The sequence below is a fragment of the Dipodomys spectabilis genome, unplaced genomic scaffold (genome assembly GCF_019054845.1).
Source record: "Dipodomys spectabilis isolate Male_0828 unplaced genomic scaffold, ASM1905484v1 ptg000235l, whole genome shotgun sequence".
In the NCBI taxonomy this organism is placed as follows: Eukaryota; Metazoa; Chordata; class Mammalia; order Rodentia; family Heteromyidae; genus Dipodomys; species Dipodomys spectabilis.
In genome coordinates this window covers 2,554,004-2,575,158 of record NW_024870912.1, presented here as the reverse complement: position 1 = coordinate 2,575,158, position 21,155 = coordinate 2,554,004, and positions in this window count along the sequence as shown.

Below are 21,155 nucleotides of genomic sequence, written 5' to 3'. Positions count from 1 at the left end.
GGTCCTGGGTTTAAACCCTAAGTAAATGCACCAAAACTATGACATTAATTTCTTAAAATGTGACATAACAAAATAATGTAAGTATTGATATATGCCCACACTGCTTCAACTAAAACCTTAAAACCAAACCCAGCACCTATGGCTCAAGCCTGCAATTTTATCTACTCAAAAGACTGAGATCTAGAATCTCAATTCAAAGCCATCCTGGGAAGACGAATCCAAGAGACTCTTACTTCCAATTACAGCAAAATCCTGAAAATGGAGCTATAGCTCAAGTGGTAGAGTACCAGCCTTAGACAAAAAAGCCAAGCAAGAGCGGGAGGCTTTGAGTATAAGCTAGCACACATATACAAAAATTAAAATCAAACATAAAACCTGAGGCCAAAATACGTTTTAGTACTTATTCATCCATTTTCTTCAAAGGTAATTTGGTGTGTATTATTTAATATAAAACTCAGTATCCTATATTCAATTACATTACTCTGCAACAAAAAAGAATGAATACTGACCTGAGTAGGATAAACCAAATTCATCCCTAACCTTATCTTTGTAGAAGTCATGTTTATCCCCTAATAATTTAATTTTTGTCTCTGAACTGTGTGTGTGTGTGTGTGTGTGTGTGTGTGTGTGTGCGTGTGTGCGCGTGTGTGCTGGTCCAGGGCTTCAACTAAAGGCCTGGACCTTTCCCTGAGCTATTTTGCTTGAGGCTAGCAGTCTACTACTTAAGCCACAGCTCTACTTATGGCTATTTGTGGTAGCAAATTAGAGATGACAGTCTTACAGGCTTTCCTGCTGCTGCTGGCTTCAAACTGTGATCCTTATATCTCAGCCTTCTGAGTAGCTAGGATTACAGATTGAGCCACTGACCCTCAGCTGTCTCTGGATTTTTTTTAAAAAAATAATTTTGACAGCACTTTAAGTTGGAGAATTTACATAACCAGTTATAATAATAGAATTTTTTTAGATGTGGACTTTCTCCCTGGTATTTTTTCTTTCTGAACTAGACTCATAATGTCAAATAATAGCTGGTATAATTTCTTGTGAATATTTCGGCCATAACTCTACTGAAAGATGTCCAATGTGGTGACAGTACTTTCCTAATGTCAAGTCTAGTCCTCTTCATTCTCTACTATACAAACATTTTAGTTATTTAAACACCTAGATTCACTCTGTGTATGTGTGTTTATGTGTATACATGTGTGAATGTGCATGCATGCACACACAAGCTGATACTGTGACAGACACTCAGGGCCTGGGCACTTAGTGTTCCTAAGTTTTTTGCTCAAGGTTGGCACTCTACCATTTGAGCCACAGCTCCACTTCTGGCTTTTTGCTGATTAATTGGAGATGAGTATCACAGATTTTCCTGCCCCGGCTGGCTTTAAATGGTGATCCTCAGACCTTAGCCTCCTGAGAAGCGAGGATTACAAACTGCTGACTCAAAGCTTTTCCTAAGAACATTGGACAGTCTCTTTTCAAAAGCTCTCTTACTGTAACCCACTTGCTACAAAACTATCTCCCAATTCCTTATGATAGCCTCTCATTAATCTATTCCCATCGCTCACTGCTTTGCCAACTCCATGTCCCTGTGGCTCACTTACACCATCTGTCATGAGTTCTTATTTTGATTTTTCCCTTCCCTATCCTGTTCCTTACTGGAAACCCTTAGCACTCACTTCCCCACTTCCGTTATGGAAGGTATTCCTCATCTAAAGTTGCCCTTCTGTCTGCCCTCTTCTGAAAATTGCTCTTACTTTCATCACAGGAATCAATTTCATTCTACCATGTAATTAAAACACAATCAGTCCAAACCATGCATTCACTGGGTATGTTCTCTGCTCCCATGCCCACGTCAGATATGACTAATCAGACATAGTAGATTTTTCCACTGAGCCCAGATGGACCCTGGATACCCTTCTTAAAACAAAACCCCAGGCAGCAAGAAAACTGAGATGAGTACTCTTTGTTACCCTCAAGATCGCGTTGCCATTTTCCAACAAATTAGTGCTTTTAACTAAAATGTAGGCAGCTGGAAAGGCAGGGGCCATATGTTTGTCTTTCTATCCCTGAGTCACACTGGTTTGCAGAGTATGCTCTCAGAAGAAATCCTTGTGAATGGACAGGTGAATCAGTGAAAGACATAGCACGCTTCAGGACACGTGTTCCGACCGCAGGGGGCAGCCAAGGGATTCTCATAAATGGCTCATAAAACATAATAGCACTAAAACTACAAACCAAAAGAAATGTTTGTAAAATGCATATTAATATTTTTTCAAGTTGATACAAATGATGTTGACTTTAGAAAACACAACTCTTGTCAGCTTATGCTCGAGTTTTCAGGTTTCACAAAGACGACAGAGTACATGTAAATATTCTGCACGGGTATTTGCATGTGTCCCTGAGTTCCACTGGCCCTGCTACTCTGTGGGCTGTTCTAGTGTCCCATAATATCTGCTTTGAGGAGCCCCCTCACCACTGGCTTCAGGTAATCTGCCACCAGAGGGGAAAAATCCAGGCAGCGATCAGACAGGGAAGCAAGGTTGGGTAGTGCCTTCTCAGTCTTCATTATTTTTGTAGGTTGGGTCCTTCCACCTAAAGCTCTGGCTATAGCTCTCTTCTGTGCTGCTGACTTTTGAGTTTGGTATCTACGACCTGTACTTGGCCTTCCTGATCTAGTATCTCCTGGTACATTGAGTTACTGCATCTTCTTTCTTCCTACATCATCCCTTGCTGGTTCCTTCATTCCAGCTACAGCTTTATAGAACTTCTCTTTCCTAAACTCTCACTAAGCCCATCTGGGGTAAGTGTCCCAACTCCTTCTGCCATCAACTTTCCTGACACTTACCCCCTTCCCCAACCTCTGATGGAGATCCAGGGCAGTATTCAGCTTTTAATGTGCCAACAGTAGACTGTGTGAACACATATTGTAAGGGACAAAGACAAACCATAGTCTCATGTCAGCTCAGATGTTTTGTCACCTAATAAATTCAGGTCTGAACTGGTTTTGTAATTAATGAATTATGAGGAAGCTTTCAGGTCTGGATTTTAGAACTATAGATAGAGCATCGTGGACCTGACAGAATCTGTTAGTATTTCAACATCCAAACAATGTTGGCTAGGAATGACAGCATCTGGCACTGACAGACGGCTTGGCAGAGGTGGAGACCCTTAGGAAGATAAACTTGCCTGGCAGCAGCCAGTGAACATTCAAGGCACACAAGTAGGACTTTCACTTCATTTGGAGTAGGGACAAAGACAGGAGCAAATGAAAGTTTACTCTGCTTTACCCTGCAACTCTCAGGACTGGACAGTCACGAGACCTGGGTGTCACATCAGCCTTGTCACACACAGAACACAGAATCCTGAGCACAAGCCTAACCGCACACATCTCTCCATCTGCCAAATCAAGAAATCAGTACATTTAACTGAAAGCTATCACCTCTCTGATTCTGTCCTAGACATCAGGACATCAGCTCACTAAATATAGGGGTTTTTGAGCTGAGCCAGATACCACACATTCATAGCTCCATTGTACAGATGGAGAAAATTGATTGCAGCAAGTTGCCTAAGGACCCTCAGGCCAGGATGTGGTAAAGCTGGGATTCAAACTAGGCAGTCTGACTCCTGAGTTTAGGCTCTTAAGTATTATATTTCTCTTTCATAAAAGGTTTGCTAAGACGTCAAATGCATTCCTCTTTATATAATGTAATAAAATGAGTAGGACTTATATTCCTTTGTTTAGCTTTTCTTAAACTCAATTAGCACAATGGAAGGTATCACTGGTACATAATAACAATGATGAAAATAGAAGGTATCACTGGTACATAATAACAATGATGAAAATAATAAGTGAAGTAGGAATTAGATGTATTTTCAATGCACAATGCTTATTTCTGTGTATATGTGTGTCTTTTTCCATTAGCGGCTTCCAGAATATGTTGAAGCTTAATTGTCTTACATTCTGCTTTGCAAAGTCATCAGTGATTGTGCGTAAATGAGGCAATGGAGAGGTCCAGCAAATGTGGACCACAGGTGCACAGAAGATGGACTTTCTAAATGAACAGAAAAGGCAGAGTGGTATAGACAAAGCAGAGCAGACAGTTGAGTTGGCATTTGAATTATGAATTTGCTACTTATTGGATATGTCATCTTAATTTCTCTTCATTACAGCATTATTCACCATAGCAAAAGTATGGAATCAACCCAGATGTCCCCCATTAATGGATCAAGAAAATGTAAAATAAAATTATCCATTTATAAAGAAATGGAGAGACCTGAAAAAAATATGTTTAGTGAACTAAGTCAGGCCCAGAGACTCAAAGGTTGCATGTTTTCCCTCATATGCAGAAGTTAGAATGAGCTTATAAACTTGTAAGTAAATATGTTGAGTGGTATAGAAATGTATTACTGAGACACAGAAGAATCAAGGGAGAACTCAATAGTGTCACTTCCTTAGAAAAACAAAGTTAAAGTTCAATAAAGCAAACACCAGAAAACAGGTACTTGAATCGGTGGAGTAGAGTCAAGGGGAGAGGGGGAGACAAATGAACAGAAGAAAGAGGGAAGAATGAAGTCATAAGTTAAATGTATAGCCTACAACATTAAAAAAAAAGTGAGGTTAGGATTGTGTTGTGGCAGATAAGAATGTTGAAAGGGGGGTAACATTGAACAAGATGCATTGTATTCATAAACTGCTTTGTTAAATAGCAACTCCTTTGTATTAATACTTAAAGAGAACAAAAAAGATGACAAAATAAAAGATAAATTGTTGTGTAATAAAAAAGAAAAATGAGGATGAATAAAACCTCCTGCAAGAGTTGATAGGAAGATAAAGTAAGATTACATCTCTTAATATGCCTACAGAAGTACTTTTGTATGGGAAGTGGGAGGTGAGAGGGGACAAAAAAAGAATGTGATTGAAGTACATTTTATATACATGTGAAAACATCATAATAATAAAACCAGCTTAAGAAAAGTGCAAGATAGCACTACTGTCTCATGCCTGTAATCCTTGTTACTCAGGAGGCTATAATCTAAAGATAGCATTTTGAAGCCAATCCAGGAAGAAAGTCTGTGAATTCCAATTAACCAGGAAAAAGGCTGAAGTGGAACTGTAGCTCAAGTGGTAGGGTGCCAGATTTGAGTAGAAAAGCTAAAGAACAGAGCCCAGGCCCCAGTACCAGCACCAAAAAGAAAAGAAACAAACAAACAGACAAAGAAAGAAAGAAGGAGTTAAACATATTGTCATGCTCAATAGCTCTGGGTTTCCTTTTCTTTTTCACCTTTCTCTGTCACCTGGTGGCATCTCAGGCCTTTTGGAAACATCATTTATTTTCATTCTATCCTCAAGCATAAACCACTTGGACTTATAGACTCTAATGGTATTTCATAGCCTTCACTGAGAGATGAATCAGACTCCATTCATATAAGGAAATCTACTCAGGGAGCCTTGCTGGCTCCAGTGGCCACCAGCTCTAAAGAATATGATGTATAAAGAAAAGCCAGCATGCACATTCTTACCAGGAAACACAAGAAATCTTACCATCAACAAAGAATACCTTCTGTGCTCTTGCTGCTTCTCTGGCAGTACTGCTGTTTGGATAATCATTTAATAACAGGTCAAGAGAACAGCAATGGCTATGAGAAGTTCTCCAGACATTGGCTGGTAGTCTCTCCTGGATCTGATTTGTGGGAAGTTCTTACCTTAGAAGGAGATTCTGATAGTTTTGCTCAAGTGTCATCATATATATATTCTACTCCAAGTTTACCACTGCTCCAAAATGCTCTGCAAAGACAAGGTAGAATCAGAGTTGCATTTATGTAAGGAAGAAATACTTGAGAAAAGTGTGTGTGTGTGTGTGTGTGTGTGTGTGTGTTGGTCCTGGGGCTTGATCTCAGGGCCTGAACACTGCCCCTGAGCTTTTTTGCTCAAGGCTTCTGCTTTACCACTTGAGCCACAGCACCACTTTTGGCTTGCTTCCGTGTGTGTGTGTGTGTGTGTGTGTGTGTGTGTGTGTGTGTGTGTGTGTGTGTGTGTGTTATTTTGTTTTTGGGATAAGATTCTCATGAACTCTCCTGCCTAGGCTGCCTTCAAACTGCAATCCTGAGATCTCAGCCTCCTGAGTAGCTAGAATTATAGGTGTGAGCCACTGGCAACCAGCAGCACATAAAATTAATGTTCTTGTTATGTTGTGTTTTCTTGTACTGGGAACCAAATCCAAGGTATCACACATGCTATGCAATACTATACCACTTGAGCCATGCAGGCATCAATCTTTGTATGTGTGCTTTGATTTTGAGACAGACTTTCCTAACTCTGCCTGCATAGTCTTGAACTCAGGGATCCTCTGCCTATGCTTTCTCAAGAAGCTGGAATTATAGGCAGGTACCAACACATCTGACCTGAGACAAGTCTTCTGTCTTCACCCTCCTTTCCTTCTTCCTCTTTCTCCTCCTTCACATTCTTCTTCTTTTGCAGTACTGGGATTTGAATTCACAGCCTCATGTTTGCTAGGCAAGTGCTCTACCACTTGAGCTACACTACCAGCCTTGAAACAGTATTTTTTACAATATTTGAAAGGTAATATGTAAATCCTTCATCCTTGGTTTGGCTCATAAATCTTGAATTGCCTCACTTCAATATTTTTATTAATTTATTGGCACTATCCAATAAAATTATTGGCACTAGTCAGTAAGTGTTATTTTCTGAGTGCTCTCATGATGGCACAGAAATTTTAGACCACTATAATTTTATATTGCTTTCTTGCCATCATTTTTTAAAATAGAAACAAAGGTTATTTTTCTTCGTTAACTGTTCCAGGCTCAGTGATCAATTTGGTAAGTGGCTTAAGCAGATTATATCACCACAGAGCTGGTCAGCCAGGTCATATGCTATTTATAATGGTAGACATAACTGAGTCACATAATTGACTTCTACACACAAACTGAATCATTATTGATTGGAAATGAATCACTACCAATAGATGCAGGCAGGGTAGTGTGGGAATAGATCAGCCACAAGCATGATGCTTGAATGTAACAAGACTTTTCATTCTGGAAAATTTCCTAAAATTCCTTGGTTTGAAGCTGCAAGTTTTTAAACTTGATTCATTCTCTCATTCATCCATGTAACCACCCACCTACTCATCTATACATCCATCTCCCAAATTCCATAATCTCTTATCAGTATCTCCAAGCGAATACCAGGGGTATCTCCAGGCGAATATCAGGAATACAGAGATAAATAAGGATTTTATGGTAAGGATTAACCTGGTATCTGCAAAGAGTGGTGTGTGTGTGTGTATGTGTGTGTGTGTGTGTGTGTGTGTGTGTGGAGAGAGAGATTGGGAGAGAGAGAGTTTTGTGAGAGGAGTTCATCAAAGCAGAAGAGATAATGCCAGAGCTAGTCTTCAGGAATGAATAACCACTGGCTAGCTGGCAAATGGGTTTGGGCAGTTGGAGTAAGAAAGGGCATGCTAGAGAGAGGTTATAGGCTCAAAAAGAGCATAAAGAAGAGAAACAATATGGCATGTACAGGGAAGTATCTTCAGTTCAGCTTTACTAAATAAGATGTATATAAGAAAGAATAAGGAATATACAAAGAGACAAAGCTAGAAAGACAGGAAGCATACAGGCCCTGAGTGGATCTGAATAGCTTGTTAGCTTAAAATTTATTCTCAAGTTTAGATGGAAAAAGTACAGAGGGTTGCAAAGAGTGTAGTAGCTTTTGATCATCCCTTGAGATTTGTATAACCTGGATTTCACTCAACCCACATTTTTTCCATTTCTCGGTGTTTATTTTGATAAGCATCATTTTATATAATCATATGCACGTAATTATTGAGCCCTTGTGATCCTCTCCTCAGGACAATCTCCTTTGTTCTCACCCTGTGAATATTTAGAGTCCTTTTTAATTAATCACATCCAAGTAAAATTTTGTCATTTACTACCCATTGGGATTACTTGTAGATTAATAGGCACCTTCTAATTATTACAAATGAGGGAATCAATGCAACCTATGTTTCTTTGGGTTTGGCTTAGTTCTCTTAGTATACTATTTTCCAAGTCTTTCCATTTCCTTATGAATGGGGCAATGTCATTCTTTCTGATGGAAGCACAGAATTCCATCTATACCACCATTCTATCTATACCACCTTTTCTTGATACATTCTGTCAACCCACATTTTTGATGCCCCATCGCCTCCCTGGAGAAGAGCTGGCTGGTCCTTCTCCCTTCCTCCATCCTCCCTGAGTCTATTGCCAGTGATTCATTTTCAATCAATAATGTCTCCATTCATTTGCAGAAGTCACTTATGCACATCACATAAATAATCCTACTGCAAGTTAGGAAAAAGAGAAAGTCTGGTATAAATAGGTGGAGGCTGAATATCAAGTCGAATCCTAAAACAAAGCCTAAGGTAGAATTGAAACCACTACTGAGAAAAATGTTTAACTTGAAGAATCTCTCAGGTGTCTTGGACACAGACATCCAAAAGACTTTGGCAGCCCCTCTCTGTGTCAATAGTTCTGCGTTACAGATTGCCTACCTGCTGGGTTAGCAGTCACCTTGAGAGGAACAGATCACCCAAGCACGAGGGGAGTAGCTTGGAGAGAAAAGTACACAAGGTCTCTACCATGAAGAAGGAAAAGACATATTATGAGAAAGCTTTCTGATTAAGTAGGACAATGAAAAGTTTTCAGAAAGACCTGGGTGAATGTCAAAGAATAAAGGCTACATAAGAAGGCTTATGAGCAGGAATTCGAACACAATATTGCCAGAATATGATCTTTCTGGGAAGCATTTTACAAAATTAATGTTTTAATCTTTTCTTCCATCTTTGCTTCTTTCTTCTCAAGACACAAGGAAACAGAATATTGCACCAGATTGGTTCTGCTTAGGCACATGCTCATTTTCTTACCTGACATAGCCTGAGTATGAAGAGGCTTGGTTTTGAGGACTCCAATTCCTGCTGCCCACTGAAGAAGTTAGCCAGTCTCTAAGAACACATACCTGATGCAGGGACTTCCTGGGTGAAAAACACCCTGGCAACTGGCTGCTTTTATGCAATAACAGGACAGGATTCCAATAATACAATTCTTATTGGAACATGATTTGCTTGAGGTCGAGGGGGCAAGTCTACCCAGCAACCCTGGCCAGGAGGCCCAGTCAAGGCAAGATGGTAGGACAGTAAAGACTTCTAAGATCTGAGAAGGGAAAAGGCTTACAGACAGCGAGCTGAAGTGATGGCCAAAGAAAGGAGATGCTGGACTACCTTTCAATTTTGTGTAGATGTGGCCCTGAACAAGGGAGTGGGTATGTGGGAGGGGGTAAATTTCTTAATGAAGTTTGTAAGGCAAATGGATCTGCCTGGGAATTTCAGATGACAATAGGAAGGATAGTTGTGGAGGTGGGAGGGAAGGGATGGTAGGGAGAAAACAAAGGAGGAAGCAACAATGCTCAATAGGAAATGTACTCATTCCCTTGCTCTTGTAACTGTAACCCCTCTGTACAGCATTTTTACAATAAAAAAGTAAAAAAAAATCCATATTGGTTAACTGAACTGGTGGTGTTCATCTGTTTAATAAGATGACAATACTTTTGTCATAGAATGTTTGGCCAGGGTTTCAAAAGAATAACTTGTGAAATGGTCATACACAAAATGTTTTTAAGCACTTTATTAGTGGCTCTAATATAATTTTATTTAAGGCATTAAATATTGTGTTTAATAAATCACTTTATGATACAAAAATTATGTTAATTTTTTGATTGAATGTTAAATATATTAAATATCCACTCTTCATTTGGAGCTCAATGAGCCCAGTTTAAGAAGGAAAAAAGTTAATTTGCATACAACATGTATTTTTTTTTTCTGAACTTCAAAAAGTTGTCCAAGGGAGTTACATTTTAGTATTAAACGTGCCCCATGTACGTGTCTAGTGCTTCTTTTTTTCTTTTTTTTCTTTTTGTCGGTCTTGGGGCTTGAACTCTGGGCTTGAGCGCTGTCCCTGCGCTCTTCAGCTCAAGGCGAATGCTCTACCGCTTGAGCCACAGCACCACTTCCGGTTTTCTAGTGGTTCATTGGAGATAAGAGTCTCACTGACTTTTCTGCCCGGGCTGGCTTTGAACCGTGATCTGCAGATCTCAGCCTCCTGAGTAGCTAGAATTACAGGTATGAGCCACTGGCGCCTGGCTGTCTAGTATTTCTTAATCAGTCACTCCTTCCATTAGTCTTCCCTATACTATCTGTTCCCTCCCCTTCAGATTTAATGTTTCTCACTTCCTTTATCACATATGTATATTGAGTATCCTGGCTGTCTCTGTTTTCTCTTTTTCATTCATCCATCCTCTTCTCCAATGCCCCTCTTAACTATTAGATAATGTTTAACAAGTATAGTCTCCTTTTTATTATGCTATGCATTTAACGTTGTTTAACTTTTTTTTTAATTCATTAATTTTTTTATTGCGAAAATACTTTACCTTTTTCTATTTTTTAACCACTATTTGAGTTTCCAGGGGAATTCAACCAACTTTAACCACCATTAGTGAGCCAGTAAAGAGATTCCAATATACTCTGAAGAACGTAGGTATTTCTACACAAAAGATTCTGATTGTGATAACAGAGGCCACATAGGGTAAGATAGCAGAAAATGGATATATATCAGCTGAAACATCACAAAGCAATGAAGCTGGTTATTATGGGTTATCATCCATTTTAAAAAAATTCCTGGAAGGCTTGAATACCTTGGTATCATCCCAGAGCATATAGACATTCACAATGTTGGCATTCAATTTATTTATTTATGGCTGGGTTCACCAAAGACTCCTTCCTGTCTACTTTGTTTAGTACATAGTAATTTGAAATAGCAATTTGATGAATGAAGGAGCTTGCTTCCATTCAGTCCTTAATGTAATGCCAATACTATAGTTCTATAGAACTGCATGAGTGAGTCTCATTTTGGGTCTCTCAAAAAGTTTGAGAACTTAGCCTAGTGCCAATGGCTCACACTTGTAATCCTAGCTACTCAGGAATGGAAAGTATGTGATACTCTTATCTCCACTTAACCACCAATAGCCAGAAGTGGAAGCTGTGGCAAAAGTGGTAGAGCTCCAGTCTTGAGCAAAAGAGCTAATGCATAGTACCTAGGCTCTGAGTTCAAGTACCATTACTAGTACCAGTACACACACATTAAAAAAAAACCCAAAAAAACAAAAAAACAAACGTTGAAGGATCTAATGCCATATGACGGGCAATTTCCTGGCTTCCATACTACAGAAGATGAAGCTGTGGAAATAATACCACTGACATTGTACATGCAGCTGCTTAAGAGTGTTTTTGAAGTTTGGAATGTAAGGATAAATTAAACAGTAGTTACACTAAGGGAAATAAAGGAGAGGGCAAGTGCTCTGACTCTTGCTCACCTTGAGAACATAAAGGACTCCTGTCTGTGCATGATTCCTTCTATCAGAGAGTGCACATGAAAGCAGCTGTTACCTCTGGCTAAGCAGACATAATGACATGGTACGACACACAACAGAGAAAGCATGTGGATAAACTGCAGACAGTTGTATCCCTAAGGTCCAGTGTCTGGTATGTGTCCAGAAGAAGCAAATAAATTTTAAATGAATGTTTATTAAGTGAAGAAATTAATAAATCCACAAATGGATGGAATAATATGAAGAACTATATCCTCCTCATCTCCAATATTGCAGATTTATAATTAGGGGAATGATTGAGTTACTTTTTATTTTTTTACTAAAACCAAAGGTCTCTACCCAGGAATGCCCAGCACTGAACACAACCTTCTTTGTCAGATCTTGCCAATGCAAATCACCCAAGAAGAGGAAAGTTAATTTATTCTTGTTCTGTATAGAATAGATTCAAACCACAATGGACAGATTCTGGATGTGGTGGTACACACCTGTAATCCAAGCACTCAGGAGACGAGGTAGGTTTGAGTTTGACAACAGCCTATGCCACACAGAGAGATTTTATCTAAAAAAAAAAGACAATTGCAATTTTTGTAAGTCATGAAAAAATAGGCACAAAATGGCTGCCTTTACCTGGGGTAAATAACTTCTAATCAAATAACCTTTAAAATCATATTTCTTTTCTTTCTTTGTTTTTTTTTGGGGGGGTGGGTCTGGTTGTGGGGCCTGAACTCTGGGCCTGGGCGCTGTCCCTCAGCTCTTCAGCTCAAGGCTAGCGCTCTACCACTTGAGCCACAGCACCACTTCTGGCTTTTTTCTTTTTGCTTATGTGGTGCTGAGGCATCGAACCCAGGGCCTCAGGCATGCAAGGCAAGCGCTCTACCACTGAGCCAACTTCCCATCCCTTAAAATCATATTTCATTTGGATCAGATTCATGATCTGTGGATAACAGTTACTCCTCCAATTTAGAAATTGTCCTCTTTTCTAGCACAGGCAGTGGAGATGAATTCAAAACAAAGAGATTCTCTAAATTATTTGAATTATAGTGAGAAAAGGTATAATAATTCTGTCTCAAGTATATTATCATCTTAAGTCTATTTTCAGCCACTGTGGGAAGGTTTTCCCCCCCTTTTTTTTAATAGCCAAGCCTCAAGTGACCAATTATTCCTACATGTGATGGTGACAAAGACAGACACAATTGAGTCATCCGGTCCCAACTGCAGCTCATGCAGCTCATCCTTTTATATAAAGGAACACAACTAGTGGTCATTTTTAGGGAACAAACTACCATGCTTATCAGTGTTCAGCTTGCATTCCAAATCCTTGAAGCAGTTTGTAAATATGAAGTTGGTTTTTGTTTTGTTTTGTTTTGTTTGCATTCCAGTACTAGGGTTTGAACTCAGGGCCTGGGCACTATCTCTCAGTTTTTTGCTCAGGCTGGTATCCACTTGAACTACAGCTCCACTCTGGCTTTTTGGTGGTTAATTAGAGATAAAAAAAACTCTTGGACTTTCTTGTCCAGGTTAGCTCTAAACTTAAGTCCTCAGATCTAGACCCCCTGAGTAACTAGGATTACAGTAATAAGCCTCCAACAACCAGCAATACCAAGCACCACTCAGAATAAAGGAAATGGAAGGCATGAAATTAGATATTTTAGTGACTAGTTGTTATTGAAACTCCTATGACACACTGTTGGGTCATCTATTCTTGACCCTAGAAATTCATGAGTTTAGTTTCTTGTCTAAGACATAGCATGGCATGGTTGTTAAATTCATGAATCTATGTGTCAGAACGCCTAGGCTGAATCCCATCTATACTTTTTTCTTGATTAACCTTTTGGGGTTCCCATTTCCCCTGTGTAAAGTGGCAGAGATGAACAAAATGGTACCTACTCATGGGGTTGTTATGAGGATGAGTAAGTGAAGTGCTTAAAACAATGCACAGTGCTTTGGATGTGCCAGGGAAGTGCCACTTAAGTGCCAGCTGCTGCCTATCACAAAGAGTGAGAACGCAACTCACACAGCTAAAACAGCAGAAGAGAGATGCCAGCATTGCTGTACACCTGCCTTGAAACAGCATCAAAGGATGCTATTAGAAATCTCCCTGGCATCTCAGGCTTGCTTCTCCTTGACTTCAAGCTGTGGCAGACAGACCTTACATGGTCACTCTAGGCCCCAGATGGGCCTTACTGAGAGAGATAAACAAGATCTGGCAGAGGTATTGGGAAGTAGTTCAGCTTTGGTCACATCCTCATTCATGAATTCAAGCAATGACCCAGGCTACATCTGAGCATATGACAGAACAGGGGACTGGGTATACACAGTGCAAACTACATGGCCTGGGGAAAGTTCTATATGAAGGCACTCAGGGTGATGTCCCAAAGAATGGATTAAGAAAGGACCAAAGATACATAGCTTGTCTCATGGCTAGCAGAACAATGGAGCGGGGGTTGTAATTTCTTCCTCCTCTACCATTAAACTCACTAATGACTACAATTACTATTTAATGTAGCCTTACATGACCATCATCAAAACCACATTAAACAGCCCCAGAGGCATTATGTATGCAACTTCTCCCTGTATAGTTTGGAGGCACCCCTGCCTATGACTTCCAAGTCTAAACTCTTGTTGAGAAAGCCATAACATTAATGTTCATAGTTTTATGTTATATAACTGTACTATTGTAATCTCATATTCTCCCACTACCCCACCTCTGTAGAAACTGGCATATGTTTTAAGTAGAATGAAAGTTTTAAATGAATGTACCTCAACCTGGTAGGGGGCAGCTGGAGGTTGAACCCAGGACTTTGCATATTTTAGGCAAATACTCTACCACTGAGCCATACCACACCCTTTCTAGTTATAGTTAATGCCCAGATTTTGACTTCTGAGGTTGGCCCTTGAAAGGTATTCTAGGGGGAGGACTTAAAAAACTTGCTTTTAATGACCAGAACTGGACACTTGAGGATTTTCAAAATTCTTAACAAAGCCATAACCTTCCATTAATATTGCTATGTGTAGAAAGTTGAAAGTAGAGATGTTACATCAACACAAGGACTTTGGAAAGTGATATAAAGAAAGTTGTATCACTTCCACACACACACACCTTCCCCAGGGAGAAGTGGCAAAGAGAGAAGAGAATTATAATTAACTGGGTCTCTGAGCTGCACAGGAGCTAGCAGATCTGCCTCTTCCTGGGATGTACGATAATAAAGACTAATAGGTTTGAAGACCAGTGGGATTATCTACAAACCCTACCTAAAATTTTAGGATGAGTCAGTCCCATCAGGAATCTATGATGGTGGTCAACTCCCAGAATCCTTCATAGATTGCACACTTCCTGAATTCCCCAGAAAGAACTGATTAACTAGCTCTCAGAGGAGTTAGTATTGTCTGAGATGAAATGACCTTGTGGTAGAAACCTTAGGGTTGATAGCCCTAATTGGAGAGTGAAATCAGAGTTTCATGACCATGGGAGATCACATATAGCAATAGGAAGTACCTACACACCCTAGGAGCATTGCTTATGTCAATGGAGAAGAGAAAGGTACCCAGCGTAGTGGGGCAATGTGGAAACCCCACCCCCAAAGGCAAGCAGCTGGCCAGACTGTAGAGGACTTCACTATCTCTATAATGTTGCTCAATATTCCCTGAGCCCAGATACAAACTCAGAAAAGAAGCCAGAAGACAAGAGAGAGAAACCATGACAGGAGGTTAGAACTTTGATAAGCTTGAACCCTGAATTGGGTGAGGAGCTGAAATATATTGATATAGATCAGAGAGAATGGTTATCTTTGAAATGGTAGGAATAGAACTGAGCTGTTCAAGGACAAAGGAATAAAAGAGGTACATTTTATATCTCTTACTTGTGACTGTGTTCTAAATGTAAAACTCGTGAATATGAATCCAATAAAATTCCTGCTTTAAGAAGCTTATGATCTGAAAGTGTGTTTTAAGGTCAGGCACAGAAGACAGGTTTTCTACCTTTTAATTTTATATGTGACTGGTTTGGATAATTTAAGAATTAATATCTTTAATCTTATAACTTGGGCTTATGGAGTTAAAGTGAGACTAGATATAGTCTAGGACCAGAAGTATAAATGTTCTTCATCAGAAATGTGATGCCAGCTTAGAAAAACATAAAAGACCTCATGAAAGAGCCATCTGGATATGCGGAGAATGAAGTTTGATGAAAGAATATGAAGATATAAAATCAGCCAAGAAAAGGAAATTCTGAGAGGGTACAGATGGATCTCTTAGTTGAAACAAATGTCAAAACCATCAAGAGTCCTTCCTGGGTAGTATGGTACTGGGGAATGAACCCAGGGCCCTGTGCTCACTAGGCAAGTGCTCTACTACTTGCCCTAGGCTGCCAGTCTGTGAGCCATTATTTAATCCTATTCCCAGAAAAATAAAAAGAAATGAGTGTATGGCTCAGAAATCTGTTTCATTGTGGCCATTTCGTTGGTCCCAAACCACCTACTTGATATCAGAATCAGCACAATCCTAAGTGGGCAGGGCTCATACTCTATGTCTATTCATGTTGCCTAAGAGATGTCCCAGTAGTGGTACTTAGACCAGGTCCCTTCCAGAAGGAATTCCTCCCCCTTACCTTCCCACCTCCAAAAAAACCTGTAAAACCTGGTACTGAGAAACCCAGTGCTAAGGAAGAAGAATATTTATTTCCAGGTAAATAACTGGTTTAAGGCACGTGGAACATCCAAAGAGAAAGCTCAAAGAGCTATAGACTTGCACACTCACTACTTGGGAGACAGACTCAGGACTCAGATAGGGCTATAGAAAATTGTAAAGAAAATGGCCAGATTTTTCCTGAGAACCTTGAACCACCCTGGGAGATATGGGAACTGAAGAGGGGCTAGAGCTGGCATGGCCACCCTGAGTAAAGCACTGCCATTAATTCCTCAGCAAGGACCACTGCATCTTTTACACTTAATTGCCCAAGTTCTCAGTCATACAGAATTCTTAATACAATTTATCCTGCATATACGCTTTTGACACTTTCATAAAACCCAGGTTAAACATCCATCTCTCCTTACATCCTGACTAGTTATTATCAAGATCTGGTCAAGGTGCTCCTTCAGGATGGTTTATTTGATGAGTATGCTGAATGATCTATACTTACCGATGCCTCTCCAACTCCAGCTCTTTCATCTTTCCAAGCATACAATCTCAAAGTGGTTTCAACCCCTTGTAGACATAGCCTAGGGCATGTGATTTTCCCCAAAGTGTTCCTTTATAAGTCTGTGTGTCTTGGAATCCAGATTTTTTTTTTAAAGACAGGTGGAAGTAGAATAAAGCAGTATCTGGGAAGAGGAAGGCATCAGTGGAATGGGGAGGTGATAAGAGAGGATGATGGGGGGTAGATATGGTAAAAGTACCTTAGCTATGTGTATAAAAAAGTCTGAATCCATCATTCTATGCAATCAATAAATGATTAAAAACAAGTAAGCTAGAACATGAACTCCATGATGCAAGGATGTGCTGGAGGTCGTTTCTACTTGCTTGTAACAACTGATTGCTGAATTTCAGAACTTTTGTAAACCAGGTATTAAACATGGCTGTTATTAGGAATTGAACTGTCAAAAAGTAGAATTAAATAACTTCCATTAAAAACAGGAAGAGTCCAGTGTCAGGGGCTCATGCCTGTAATCCTATCCACTCAGGAAGCTGAGCTCTAAGGATCACACTTTGAAACAAGCCTGGGTGGGAAAGTCTGTGAAATTCTTATCTCCAATTGACTAGGAAAAAGCTGGACAAGGAGGTGTGGCTCAAGTGTGGCCAGGTGCTGAGTTCAATCCCCAGTGTTAAATAAGTAAATAAATAAATAGCTGCAGAGAAATAATGGCTAAATTATTGTGTCACACTTTAGTTTTTGTGCTATTGGGTCTGTTTCCACCTCTTGTCCTGTGTGACATCAACATGAGGCTGGTGAACAGATGTACCTCTCCTCCCAGCTCTAAATCCAGCCATCTCCTATAGGCTGCTTTTGAGCAGCCCTGGTGAGAGTGTTACCCCAAGGAAGTCTGCAACCTATTTATGGCCAATGAGAGCTTGATAGTTTTTATTAATATTCACACTTGAACAAATGGAGAAAAAGTAGTTACCATCTAGACTGAAGCTAAAAGCAGGCTGAGTCTGTTAACTCTTACTCTGTCAGTAGCACGAATAAATGAAGGGCTATTCCTGCTTCAGCAAAGGGACTCATGTAATCTTCTAACGTGTCACCATTGTTTCAGTGCTGTCTTACCTGTTCACAAATGCAAATGCAAACCAGCACCTATGTGAGAGTCATGCTGATTTATCCACTGCCACTGGAGTTTAGCTGCAGATCTTCATGCTAAACTGGAGTTTAGAAAATCCACGGTCAATTGTTTGGAGTTTACAAAAAAAAAGGTAAAAGTTGATTTGTTGAGAATAGTGAGAGCTGACAAAAACCACAGAAAGAGCACAACAGCCAGACCTGGATGCACCTGTCGATGTCAGAGACACAGAGATAGAAGAATTATGGTTCAAGGCTAGCAGTTACTGAGATTTCATTTCAAAAGACAAACCAGGGTATATGTTTAATCTGGGCTACTGGGAAGCATAGGCTTGAGGATCACAGTCTGAGGCTGGCCTGGGCAAACAGCATGACATTCCATTAAAAACAATAACTAAAGCCAAAACAACAACAACAACAAAGGGACAAGCATGACTCAAATGGTGGAGGTCCTGTCTAGCAAGCTCAGCACCCTTAGTTCAAAATCCTAATGCTGCCAATGAATTAATTAGTTAATTAATTGGGGAAAATGAAATATACATTTCCTGCCTGCTTCTTTTCTGACAAATTGAACACATAGGTAAAAATATATGTGAATAGCTAAGTTATTTATCTCTATACTTCAAAAGCAATATATCATAATGTTTAGGAACACTCAGGAGAGTTTCACTGAGTATTACTATGAAATTTTCATCTTGTTGAAAGGTAATTCATTTTCTGGCTAACATTCTCATTAATGATCCTTCTCAAAAATTATCTTCACAGACTCCAGTGCATTCTAAACATTAAAATGTAATTAGATACTGACTTAAATGCTCATGTAAAACCCAATAATTAGGAAAGTATCATTGTCTCCTTGATGAAAATTGTTTTCATTTTAATAAATCCTAGATTGTGTTCCTTTAGGGACATGCCTTTAAAATGTTTTAAGACCTTTATACTGATGGATTACTTGAAAGCCATATAAAAATTCAATAAGTATTTGTCCTGTTACTAAAATGAAGATACATTTGTTTGGTTGACAATAGTCTAGTAAAAACATTCTCCAGATACTGGTGGCTCATTCCTGTAAAATGCTAGCTACTCTGGAAGCTGAGATCTGAGGATCAAGATTAAAAGCCAGGGGCTGGGAAGGTGGCTCAGTGGTAGAGCACTTGCCTTGCATGCTTGAGGCCCTGGGTTCGATTCCTCAGCACCACATAAGCAAAAAGAAAAAAGCTGGAAGTGGCACTGTGGCTCAATGGTAGAGCGCTAGCCTTGAGCTTAAGAGCTGAGGGACAGCACCCACGCCCAGAGTTCAGGCCCCACGACTGGACCAAAAAAAAAAAAAAAAAGATTAAAAGCCAGCCCTGGGCAGAAAAGTCAATAATGCTCCATCTCTAAAATAACCAGCAAAAAGCCAGACTGGAGACATGGCTCAAGTGGTAGCTCATCAGTCATAAGTGAAAAAGCCAAGCAAGGGCTCAAGGCCTGGAAATCAATCCTCAGCATAAGGATACACACACACACACACACACACACACACACACACACACACACACACACACACACACACACACACGGACTAATCTAGGTACAAGGGTGGAGAGAGCCAGGAATTAAGACCAACCCAGTCAACACATCAAGAAACATTCTGATAGTCTGTCCTATTTAGGTTAGATTCCATCATATCGACTTGCAGACCAAATGTAGTAGTACCCTTCTTCAAATCTTCAAAAGATTTTCCTTTTTGTTCTCAGATCCAATCCATCATGCATGAATAATCTGCAAGCTTCCTTGAAGAAACGACAGCATTACCTTACCACAGCAGTAACAGGCTGGTTTCTGAAGCCAAAATTCCCTGTTTGAGAGAGTTGTGGCCCAGAGCACTACTTCAGAGTGGCTGGATGACTATGACTGTAAGATTTAGGTGCCCCACTTGGGCAAGAAAATAAATGAATCATTACTGTATTTTTATTTCTCTAACTCATGGTTTTCAACAGAAAGGTCAAAAGGATTCTGATCCCAAATTGACCTATTTTTTTTTCTGCAAATTCAGTGTCAGGAGCTCTACTATAATTTCAGCTCTTTAAAGTGTGAAGTTTAAGAAGCAGTTATGTCCCTTGGCTTTTCCTTTGTTCCCTGGACTTTGCTGTACTTCCAGCGCTGTGGATCACCGCCCTCCCTCCCACTCCAATCCTACAGTCCAGCACCCAGGCCAAATATAGATAACCCTGTTTATGCAAATACAGATGCAGATGATCCTGCTTATGCAAATGTGACTCCATCCACAGGAGCACATGTGCTGCTTTTATGGCACAGGGGAGAACTGGGTAATGGTGATAGAGATCACATGGTTGGTAAGCCAAATATATGAAACTGTGAGCATTGGAAGAAATCTTTTGTTATCTCTGTCTAGGAGAATCAATGAATCTTTTCTTCCATCACTCTATCCCTGAAGTCTAGCCAAGGGAATTCCTCCTAGCAAACTCTCATAAAAACATGACAAATATTTTGGTGTCTTATAAGAGCTGTCTTACGTAAGAATAACAGCCTTCCTTCCCTTCCCTATTTTGTGGCCCTGTTTATCCTTCAAATTCAGTTCCAGTCACTTGACAGACCCACTGTCCCATGAAATAATACTCATCTGAATCATCTTACTGCATAAATGCATTCATTATCTGAAGTTATAGCATTCTGTGTGTGTGTGTGTTTCACTCAGTTTCAGAAAGTTCATATGTAGAGAGTTAGCTGACTTCTTTTATTGCTTATTTTTGGTTGTGGGGCTTGAACTTGGGATCTGGGTATTATCCCTGAGCTTTTCTACTCAAGTCTAGTGCTCTACTATTTTGAGACACAGCACCACTTCTGGTTTTTGTGGGTTAATTGGTGATAAAAGTCTCACAGATTTTCCTGCCCAGGCTGGCTTTGAAATGTGATCCTCAGATCTCAGCCTCCTAAGTAGCTAGGATTATAGGCATGAGCAACTGGTGCCTGGCTTGAGAGCTGACTTCTTTAATATATTACCTTTCCACACAGGCACACATAATTCATTTATTTAGATGTTCTTTGAAGCCATTTTTATTGTTCCTCTCATGAGAACACTTGAAAGCAGAGATGGTGTCTTGTAGAACTTTGTACCTCACGTTCCTCAAATTCCTACCTCAATGTACTGATAGTACACTCCACTTAAGTCAAACCACAGTTCCTGGCTTATAGTGTAACATAAATTCTAAAAGCATCAATAATTAAATATAAATAAGGAAGGACCCATACAAGTGTTTTGAAAAATAAGTTAATTTTTTTTATAACTTGCTAATGAAAAAACCTTTTCTAGTTACATGTGAAATTTTAAAGCAATGAGAGAAACATTGATAAATAATTGCATAAACATTTTAAAACTTTTACATATACCAAGTATAGTGGTCTGCATGTGTAACCCCAGCGACTCAAGATGATAAGGCAGAG